At 44.4% G+C, this 11749-nt stretch overlaps 1 protein-coding gene across 1 annotated transcript in view; it reads left to right on the top strand.

Moving 5' to 3' along the window:
* Positions 1 to 8581: 8581 nt before the first annotated feature.
* LOC126256181 (neuronal calcium sensor 2) overlaps positions 8582 to 11749 on the top strand; it is a 675443-nt gene continuing 672275 nt past the window's right edge. Inside the window, exon 1 of the mRNA XM_049955461.1 lies at positions 8582 to 8651. The gene's annotated coding sequence lies outside the window, so the exon portion shown is untranslated. The remainder of the gene's footprint in view (positions 8652 to 11749) is intronic.

The following is an 11749-nucleotide window of genomic DNA, read 5'->3' as shown; positions in this document are numbered from 1 at the left end:
ACTTCCTAGGATTTTCTGTCAAATCGGTACATAGAATATTACTTTCGAATTCACTGAACGCTTCACGCATAGCCCTCCTTACGCTAACTTTGACATCGTTTAGCTTCTGTTTGTCTGAGAGGTTTTGGCTGCGTTTAAACTGGGAGTGAAGCTGTCTTTGCTTTCGCAGTAGCTTCCTAACTTTGTTGTTGTACCACGGTGGGTTTTTCCCGTCCCTCATAGTTTTACCCGGCACGTACCTATCTAAAAAGCATTTTACGATTGCCTTGAACTTTTTCCATAAACACTCAACATTGTCAGTGTCGGAACAGAAATTTTCGATTTGATCTGTTAGGTAGTCTGAAATCTGCCTTCTATTACTCTTGCTAAACAGATAAACCTTCCTCCCTTTTTTTATATTCCTATTAACTTCCATATTCAGGGATGCAGCAACGGCCTTATGATCACTGATTCCCTGTTCTGCACATACAGAGTCGAAAAGTTCGGGTCTGTTTGTTATCAGTAGGTCCAAGATGTTATCTCCACGAGTCGGTTCTCTGTTTAATTGCTCGAGGTAATTTTCGGATAGTGCACTCAGTATAATGTCACTCGATGCTCTGTCCCTACCACCCATCCTAAACATCTGAGTGTCCCAGTCTATATCTGGTAAATTGAAATCTCCACCTAAGACTATAACATGCTGAGAAAATTGATGTGAAATGTATTCCAAATTTTCTCTCAGTTGTTCTGCCACTAATGCTGCTGAGTCGGTAGGTCGGTAAAAGGAGCCAATTATTAACCTAGCTCGGTTGTTGAGTGTAACCTCCACCCATAATAATTCACAGGAACTATCCACTTCTACTTCACTACAGGATAAACTACTACTAACAGCGACGAACACTCCACCACCGGTTGCATGCAATCTATCCTTTCTAAACACCATCTGTACCTTTGTAAAAATTTCGGTAGAATTTATCTCTGGCTTCAGCCAGCTTTCTGTACCTATAACGATTTCAGCTTCGATGCTTTCTATGAGCGCTTGAAGTTCCGGTACTTTACCAACGCAGCTTCGACAGTTGACAATTACAATACCGACTGCTGCTTGGTCCCCGCATGTCCTGACTTTGCCCCACACCCGTTGAGGCTGTTGCCCTTTCTGTACTTGCCCAAGGCCATCTAACCTAAAAAACCGCCCAGCCCACGCCACACAACCCCTGCTACCCGTGTAGCCGCTTGTTGCGTGTAGTGGACTCCTGACCTATCCAGCGGAACCCGAAACCCCACCACTCTATAGCGCAAGTCGAGGAATCTGCAGCCCACACGGTGGCAGAACCGTCTCAGCCTCTGATTCAGACCCTCCACTCGGCTCTGTACCAAAGGTCCGCAGTCAGTCTTGTCGACGATGCTGCAGATTGTCTCTCTGCAAATGGTCTCCAAATGACCGAAAAAAACCAGTTCCAGTCAATGATCGGTTCAGCTGGACCTAGTCCATTCCATGTAACACAACCTACTGGAGCCACCACCAATTTGGGTCTGAGCCACACAAGAGCGCTACCATCACCTCTTACCAACTGAAATCGGCACTCACCTGACCAGGCCACGGTTTTCCAGTCGTGCAGGATCCACCCGACATTCTCACGAGCCCAGGAGAGGCGTTGCAGGCGATGCCGTCCTGTTAGGAAGGCACTCGCGCCGGTCGTCTGCTGCCACAGCCCATTAACGCCAAATTTCGCGACACTGTCCAAACGGATACGTTCTTCGTCACACTTTGATTATTGCGTTTATTTTACACAGTGTTGCTTCGTCTGCTAACACTGACAACTCTATGCAAATGCTGCTGGTCGCGCTAGTAAAGTGAAGGCCCTCGGCCATTGCATTGTCCATGGTGAGAGGTAATGTCTCAACAAACTATTGACACTGTGGATCTCGGAATATTGAATTCCTGAAGGGTTTCCGAAATGGAATGTTCCATGCGTTTAGCTTCAATTACCATTCCGCGTTCAGAATCTGTTAAATCCGGTCGTGCGGCCATGATCACGTAGGAAACCTTCTCATTTGAAACAACCGAGTACAAATGACAGATCCGCCAGTGCACTGCCCATTTATTCCTTGTGTACGTGCAACCACCCTCTGCGTAAGTTCATATCGCTATCCCAGTACTGTCACCTCATAGTATATGTAATATAGAGGATCCTAATTTGAGTACATTGAGATAAAGTAGGGGACGGAAATGAATATTTTATTACTGCCACAAACAATTAAAACCACGCAGCAGCTACTTAATTTCATAGAATCTGTTCAAAGTGACGACTGTCACTCTCTAACCATGCGCTAGAACGGCACTTGAAATTTTGCCACATTCTCTTGACAGTTGTACATCTACACAGACAGCTGGGACCCTACCAACCCGTTGCTTTTCACCTGTACAACGACGACTTCGTGATTCCATATAGGAATAAATTCTCGTAGTGAGCACCTTCCAGTCTAACGACGTATCTCCTAATTAGGCAGTCACGAACATTAACATAGCAGTGGTACATATTCCGACAACTGTCGAAAACGTGTCGCACGAAGATCAGGTAACATGCACCGTTCAAATGCTCTTATATTCATGGAGACGAACTTACTGCATTTTGTATCCCAGCAGACATAGATTTTGTCCCATTTGATACTACAATAGCAATTAAAAGAGGCCCCATGCGAGAACATCATAAGCTGTAGGACAGTGGTTTCCAAAACTTCGGTTCGCAGGCCACGCATGGGCCCGAGCGACGAAGCTCTCAGCCAACAGCGATCGCGCGGCACTTAAATGGCAGTAAAGTCGTACTGCGTATGACTTGGTTTTATGTTTCACATGTCGCAACAACAAAACAATTTTTCAGTATTAATTAATTATTTTTGGCGCGCTGAAGACGTAACATAACTATTTTTCTGGTACAAACTGTCGGCGCAGACAATTTCACAGAATTTCACTCTCAAGTTCCCATGTAATTGTGAGTTTTTTAGTTTCATAATCGAAAAAAGTTCTTTCACACAAATATGTCGATTGAAATTATGTAGCACTTTTGCAACCTCATTATGGAGACTTAGGAAAATAAACCCGAGAAAAGCAGTGTCGACGTCTTGTACAGCTTTAATGTAAAAAGACTGGTAATTAAAACTAGAACTACCTTGCACGTCAGTCAGTAATATCTGCACATGCACAGGTGTGCTTTGAACTGAAACCGCAACAGATGTACGATTGACAGTGTCCTCAAGACCTTTATAAAACTGTCGTAATTTTCGAGAGGCCCTAATGAATTCTTCAAACTTCACGCTTTCCTTAACGCCATTGAGCTTACGAAACTGTGTTGTCTTTGTCAGAATGTGTCCCTTCCACAACGCGATTTTCTTTTTGAGTGCATCCCCATCAAATCAGAAAGAAGGTACGTTGTAATGTCTCAGTGGCAGTGTGCAATAAAATCCACTTAAAATGCGAAGTCTGCAATCCATTCCGGATGTTATAATTTTCGTTCCTGCACTCCTTTTTTTCCTTCTTATATTCAACAGCGAGATTTAAATCGAAAAATCGTTCCAGGCGTGTCCTGTGATTTAGCCAGCACTCTTTGCAGTAATATGTGAAGTCTGCATGTTCTTCGTACATTTCCACCGAAAATTGTTGCAACTGGAAGTGGAATAGTGGGTGCGGCTTCAGAAATTTTACTAGTCGTACCACCAATTTCTTCAAGTGCTTCATGCCTGCAAATTTAGTACAAAGTGCCTCTTGGTGTAAGAAAATTGAACCATGTTTGTCGAATGTTGTAATTTTTTGCTCTCTCATTGTCATCTGTAAGTTTAAAACTCTTTCTGTATGGTACTATAATGACGTTTCATAGCAAATACGCAGTACCCGTTGCTTATGCGAATTGAGAGTTCTCATCACTCTCTTCTGTCATTCCAGTTCATTGTAAAGCATTAAGACGATAGGTCCATAGACTGCCTCTTTTTGTGGAAACAGCTACTGGATCTGTGAATGACTTTCACACCACGAACAAATAGTCTTGGGTAAACAGCGCCGACACCACAGTTCTGCCGCATTCAGAGGATTGTGCCGACCGCAGAATGCCGCACCGCAATGCTGACTGTAATGGCGCGCTGTGCCGAGTACTTCAGAGAGGGACGGAGCAAAGCTGAGTGGCAGGCAGACCGGGCCCTGGACCGCCCTCGATGCACGCGTGAAGTCTGGCGCGCCGTGGCTGACCCTGCTGCAGGGAGTTTGACACTGAAGTACTGAATTCTGGATTCCAAGGCATTTTTCTAGAGTGTTTCCGCTTTTTTTATGGTATAAATTGCAATTCACTCTCTAGCCTGTGGTCTTTGAAAAAGGCTTTCTGATGAATCATCTCGCACATGATTCAGTATAATCTTATCAAATTCAGCTGTTCGAACAATCTTTATTGAAAACCTTGGCGAGCTCTCTGTGGCCTGAACGATTCAGATTCTCATTTCTATCCATGGCTATAAACTCCTTCCAATCAGGATGACGCCTTTCGCACGCCTTCCTCTGCTTGTGGGTACTACCTCTTGCTGCACCGTACAGTAACTGGATGTTCCTGTAACGAACAATCTTCCACCTTCTGAAAGTGACCATGAGCAGTGTTAAGCCCCACCACGAACTCATCACAAACAATTGCGTATTGCTTTTCAAGATAACATCAACTTCTATGTGGCGGGCATCTGTTCTCTGTGAAACATAAGCAGTTTACAAACACGTGCCTCACATGCGTGGACTATTCAAGACCTTGCAGCGCCTGAAATATTTATTTCCAAGCATTGTTTGCATCTGTTAAAGTACTCACTTTAGGAGAATCTACTTTCTAATTTTGGTTGTAAAAGTTTGAGGCACCCGTTTACGGCACTTGGTGCTAAGAGAATAAAATTTCGTAGGTTTAGCCTGACACCTCTTCTGTGTTGTTAAAGAAATCTTCAATACTTGCCGTTTATGCGTCGTCTTTTATGTCGTTGGCCACAGCACAGTGCCACAGGCCCTCCTCCATCCAAGATATAACAGGTCAGTGTTTCCGATTATGTCGCTGGCGGTTTGCGGCGCCGACCACGGAGGACTTCGTGCCGAACATTGATCGAATCCTCTTTCAAGTGTTCCATACTGACTTGGGATGCGACAACAAGATATCGATGCTTTTTTTGCTTTGCTTTTTCTTTTCTCTTAATTTATCTTTTCCGTCGTAGAAAACTTGGTTTCACAGTAATTATATAATATGTCGATATTTTGCTTCTGTTGTCATATCTGACTTAATGTCTTAGAGATCAATCCCAGGATGTCACGGAACCTCTGGCAAGCTTCTGTGCTTCTGTTCGCGTCGTGAACCTGAAGGTGCTCCGCAAGTTTACAATCACGGGAACTTTCCGAAGTGTCAGAAAGTAACTTACGCAGTCTAACAGGATATTTTAATTTAAAATAACTGTAGACGCCATAGCTGTGCCTCACACACGTAAACGGCATTTTACATCTACATGGTTACTCGGCAATTCACAATTAAGTGCCTGGCATAGGTTTCATCGAACCACCTTCAAACTATTTCTCCACCGCTCTGCTCTCGATCAGCGCGCAGGAAAAACGAACACTTAAATTTTTCTCTGCGAGCTCCGATTTCTGTTATTTTATCATGATGATCGTTTCTTCCTATGTAGCTGGGTGCGAACAAAATATTTCCGCAGTCAAATGAGAAAGTTGGTAACAGAATATCCTGCTGCAACTTACGTCGCCCCCCCCCCCCCAATTCACGTATTATGTCCGTGGTACTGCCTCCCCTATTTTACGATAACACAAATCGAGCTGCCTTTCTTTGAACGTTTTCGATGTCCTCCGTCAGTTCCATCTGATGCGGATCCCGTACCGCACAGCAGTACCCCAGAAGAGGGCAGACAAAAGTCTGGCAGTCAATTTAGTAGACCTGGTGCAGTATTTAAGTGCTATGGTAATTAATCACAGTCTTCGGTTTGCCATTCGCACAACACCACGTTATCGTTCCAGTTTCGGTTATTCGTAATTTTAATCTCTAAGTATTCAGTTGAATTTATAGCCTTTAGATTTGTGTGATTTATCGTGTAACGGAAATTTTACGTAGACGTCGAGCAATATACCTGTCTTCACATTCTTTGGTGGACACGACTGCATGCGTGATAATCTGTGTGCACTAAGCAATCTGAAGAGTTACGGTGTGTGAATGGTAATATCTACACACCAATATAATTTTTGTCCTCTCTCTTTCATCTAACATTCGAACATGTTCGAGATACGCACCACGAGCCCAGGTATCATTATTACCTCTACAGAACATCCTATACCCACACAATGAATAACTTTCAATGCACCCCATGCAAAGTCCACTTATATCTCACTGTGACACCACTTTCTTGTGCTTGCTCCATAAAACAAAATGAATTATAGTCCTGAGTCATTGCCACTGGCAGAAACGCTACAGTTAACATTTATAAAATTGTTCAGTTGTCAGGAGAACTCCTTATAAAGCTCCTTACTCAAAAATATCAGTGAAATTTAGCAATCCATGGGGATCACCACTCTCTGTCTTAGTTGCCACTCCTCCTGGCATTCGTATCTTCCACACAGATACCTTGAAGATTCTTCTTCTGTATCGCCCAAAACTATTATCTTATTTCAGTCGGAAACGTTATATTTGCAATCTTTAAACTCTACACCACGATCCCAAGGACATCACTTCTCCAGTAATCGGCCGCACGGGGTAGCCGCGCGGTCGGGGGCGTCTTCTCACGGTCCGCGCGGCTCACCCCGTCGGAGATTCGAGTCCTCCGTCGGGCATGGATGTGTGTGTTATCTTACGCGTAAGTTAGTTTAAGTTAGATTAAGTAGTGCGTAAACTTAGGGACCGATGACCTCAGCAGTTTCTCAAGTAATCGTTCGCTCTTAAGAGCTACAGTCGCAACTCTCTTCCGAAAGTAAGTCCCAGGCTTACGTCGAAGTTTGTCTCAGGATCAGACTTGAAATTAACCACTGGCAAGTAACTGAACCATTCACGGTGTATTTTGCTGCCCTCCGCTAGCTAGCCTATAAAGATCATTAGAACGGTCACTGATGCGCCAGTGTTGCCATTGAGAAACCATGAAACTCATATCTAAAAGTAAACAAAAAGAATTTTCTGGTACCAGCTTTCCAGGTAATTTAAAAATCTCAGATTCAGTCAGTAAGTACAGTGGGAATATGGGACCGTGTCATGATGTACAGGGTGATTAAAATCAAACTTTAGCTATCTGGGAGTGCACCCATGGAAAACGAGTCATCGTACGACAACGGAACTTCGTGGAAACGTTTGTAAGGACACGCGGAAGAGAAATAACGAATAACCCATTGAAAGAAATACATTTTAATTTCCACCTGAGGAGGTAACATGTGTTAATTGCGTACCTTGTTAATGTTACAGGTTACAAACGTTGCTCATTGTGACGACCATCTGCAACCGCACTAGGTATACCATTTCACAATTGTTGGCAACACTTTTCGAACGGTGTACCATGGAATTTTCAGCTGTCGTGACGAAATACGTGCACTTGAAATCGCACATTGCATACATCATTCTCAGCCATGGCAACAGTAACTTCCTCAATAATTTCTGGTGAAGTTCGCCGTCGGCCTATCCGAGGAGCAATTCCCAAATCTTCAGTGAATTTGCACTTCTGAATCCTTCAAACCTGGTGTGGAAAGAGTACCTCTCTGTATTCCTTTAACGTCGATACTTGGGAAGAGCAAGCAGCAGCACTGTTGCTGTTGTCTTGATAAAACAGCTAAATGAGTAAAGTCTTGCTCATCTTGTCCAGATACATGTTGAATCTCTGCAAGTGTAATACACGCTGTTGGTTTTGTTTCAAACGTACGTCGCCGTACCATTACCGGCGCCTAACGGCATGTCATGACACCAACACAACGCAAATCCTGCAGCGAACAATACGAACATTATTCCTATGGAGTGTGGAACCCATACGGTAAATAGTTTTCTGTCTACGCTGGCTCAAGTAGCGAAAGTTTAATTATAACCAACCTGTTAAATAAAAACAACTGTTTCGTGCTGCCTTAATCTGGGTAACTGCGCTTCTGTGGAAACATGTGCTGCTTTGTCTTTGTTGTCACGTAACAGTGATGTCTCGAAGGTCTTCTGAAGGAGTAACTGAAACATTGGTTATTACGCACAGAGTAGTGTAACGCAGTCAGAAGAATTTAACGGAGTAGAACTCCGTATGCGAAGGTCAACGCCCATTTTTTATCACTGATATACTGGGCAGAATATGTCTTCAATAAATGTAAGTGACGAGATCACAGTTTTACAATCATGCTTTGCGGATAACCCGGTCTTGCGGCGACATTAGTCCTTTGTTATTCAATCATCGTTGGAATATACCGCTGTAATTATGAATGAAGAACAATGTTTTTAGTAAGTTGCTAATAAATTTGGTAACGCTGTATAGTGTAGGACGGTATAGTTTTGGCGAACATTATACAACCGCACAGAATAAATTTTATGAAACTCGCATGTGAGTAATATTCTTAATTTCAATTTTCTGTTTACAGGTTCTACGTAGAATTGCCAGAGGTTCTAATCGGTTCCCTCCGTTGTGGGCGGTTTGGTAATCTTCGCATGGTAAGTACGTGGGTGCCTTTTATTTATTACTAATAGTGAATGATAAGAATTAGCTATTTTACCACGCAACGAAACAGTTTTCTCTTTGCCTTAGAGATGTTCGCTGATGCGCTTAAAGTGAAGTAATTTCTTAGGAAAAATCAGATTTATGCTAGCGCTGACTAGTGTATCGAAATTATTATAGCTGGGTTACATTACCTTTGTAAAAATTTCGGTAGAATTTATCTCTGGCTTCAGCCAGCTTTCTGTACCTATAACGATTTCAGCTTCGGTGCTTTCTATCAGCGCTTGAAGTTCCGGTACTTTACCAACGCAGCTTCGACAGTTGACAATTACAATACCGATTGCTGCTTGGTCCCCGCATGTCCTGACTTTGCCCCGCACCCGTTGAAGCTGTTGCCCTTTCTGTACTTGCCCAAGGCCATCTAACCTAAAAAACCGCCCAGCCCACGCCACACAACCCCTGCTATCCGTGTAGCCGCTTGTTGCGTGTAGTGGACTCCTGACCTATCCAGCGGAACCCGAAACCCCACCACCCTATGGCCCAAGTCGAGGAATCTGCAGCCCACATGGTCGCAGAACCGTCTCAGCCTCTGATTCAGACCCTCCACTCGGCTCTGTACCAAAGGTCCGCAGTCAGTCCTGTCGACGATGCTGCAGATGGTGAGCTCTGCTTTCATCCCGCTAGCGAGACTGGCAGTCTTCACCAAATCAGATAACCGCCGGAAGCCAGAGAGGATTTCCTCAGATCCATAGCGACACACATCATTGGTGCCGACATGAGCGACCACCTGCAGATGGGTGCACCCTGTACCCTTCATGGCATCCGGAAGGACCCTTTCCACATCTGGAATGACTCCCCCCGGTATGCACACGGAGTGCACATTGGTTTTCTTCCCCTCTCTTGCTGCCATTTCCCTAAGGGGCCCCATTACGCGCCTGACGTTGGAGCTCCCAACTACGAGTAAGCCCACCCTCTGCGACCGCCCGGATCTTGCAGACTGAGGGGCAACCTCTGGAACAGGACAAGCAGCCATGTTCGGCCGAAGATCAGTATCAGCCTGAGACAGAGCCTGAAACCGGTTCGTCAGACAAACTGGAGAGGCCTTCCGTCCAGCCCTCTGGAATGTCTTTCGCCCCCTGCTACACCTTGAGACGACCTCCCACTCTACCACAGGTGAGGGATCAGCCTCAATGCGGGCAGTATCCCGGGCAACCACAGTCGTAGTCCGATCGGGGGATGCGTGGGACGAGCTGGCCGTCCCCGACAAACCCCCATCCGGACCCCCACAGTGATGCCCACTGGCAACAGCCTCAAGCTGTGTGACCGAAGCCAACACTGCCTGAAGCTGTGAGCGAAGGGATGCCAACTCAGCCTGCATCCGAACACAGCAGTTGCAGTCCCTATCCATGCTAAAAGCTGTTGTGCAAAGAACGTCTGAACTAATCTACAGAGAGCGCAAACAAGTCGACAAAATTTAAACGGTTATTAAAATACAAGATTGCCTAGTAAATGCAGTAATGCTGCTACTTGCGCACTGCTGACACACTGCTCGGCGGCGGAAGGAGACTACGCCGTTTTACACTATTCAGGTACTAAAACGCGATGCTACAACTCTCCAATACGCCCGAAATTTATGAATTAAACAATGCAAGTACCAAAAACACGCAAAGAAATTAAGAATTAAACTATGTAACAAATGATTGAGCTAGGAGTATACGACTTGCTTTGTCACTGTTGGCTTGTACCATGGGAAGCAAGGGGAGAATGTTGTTTGGTGACCGGTATCCTCATTCTATAACACAACATCATGCATGTATTAACAGAGTTCTTTATTCATATGAACAGAAATTTACTTATCTTAAAGTAAGGTGTTGTGGTACAAGCTCTTCCGTAATAGTCCACGTTAGCTCTTCTGCTGGTGAAGTACAACTCCACTATGTAATCTACTCTGGTCGCTAGATACTGACTGACTCTGAGGTAACTGCGACTGTGACTCCCACTGGGCTGCGACTGATGACTCGACTCGTTAACTCACTGGATGGGAGACTGGTCCTCGGGTCCACGGCAGTGACCTAGATATTGGCGGCCGAGAGGGCGTTGGCTGCATGTTGCTTGCGAGTGTGTCTTTGGCCTCTCTCCTGATAGATACTTGCTTACGCCTATTATCGACCTTCTTGCAACCCCTTTACGTCTGGTGTGCTGGCGACAGCTTACGCCACCACAGTTTCATCTCACTTTTATCGATTCGAAAGTTGCCAATATGGCGTCCAGTAGAAAGACTTGGATAAGGTTACCGAATAACCCCAAACGAGGTCTCCCATCCAATAATACCATATGGTCATTTCAGGGGTATTTAATAAATTAGCAAATTGTCTTTCCTTAATTGCTTTTCTTTCTTTTTACATCAGTAACTCCAGTCTATGTACAGTCGATATTTTCTCACCCATTCTCACATATGCTGACATCTTAGTCTTTACAAAAACATAACTTATCACATTTATTCCCTTGTCTCGTCGAGAAATTGTATGCACTGTCTAATTGCACTCCATCATTCGCATATTACTATTTTTTGAGTGCTTAGCTCCCAAACAACACACACACACACACACACACACACACACACACACATTATTCTTGTTATTCTTGCAAATTTTCGAGAATTTGTTGAATTTTCTCCATACATGTGGCTGCTGGCAGTAGTGCAACCATCTAGTTTCTATCCCATTGACTTATGACCTGTCTATTTCAAGGTCAAGGTGACCCCCCCTCTGCATCCTATCCCCTCCCAGCTCTCCCACTTTAATAAGCCAGTGGTGTGATTTTTTTTAAAAAAAAAAAGCAGGAAAATCAGAGGGGATTTGTGCTACTAGTCTGTCCCTCCTTCTCCCTCTAGGGCGATGACTTTTTGCATTCTGCACACTGTAGTGGAAGGATCATGATGCAGGGATCAGCCAGAAGAAACGAGTTGGGATGTTATCCTACTAGTCATTACCCAAATATTGTGACATAATTTGCTGCCCAATTACTGACGGAATGCATAAACTAATTATACTGATGCTATGTGTAACAGTTACCGAAAACAGCGCTAAAATTA

The sequence above is a fragment of the Schistocerca nitens genome, chromosome 1 (assembly GCF_023898315.1).
Source record: "Schistocerca nitens isolate TAMUIC-IGC-003100 chromosome 1, iqSchNite1.1, whole genome shotgun sequence".
NCBI classification, from domain to species: domain Eukaryota; kingdom Metazoa; phylum Arthropoda; class Insecta; order Orthoptera; family Acrididae; genus Schistocerca; species Schistocerca nitens.
The sequence above is the reverse complement of the archived record's forward strand: the minus strand, read 5'-3'. Positions and strand labels throughout refer to the sequence as shown.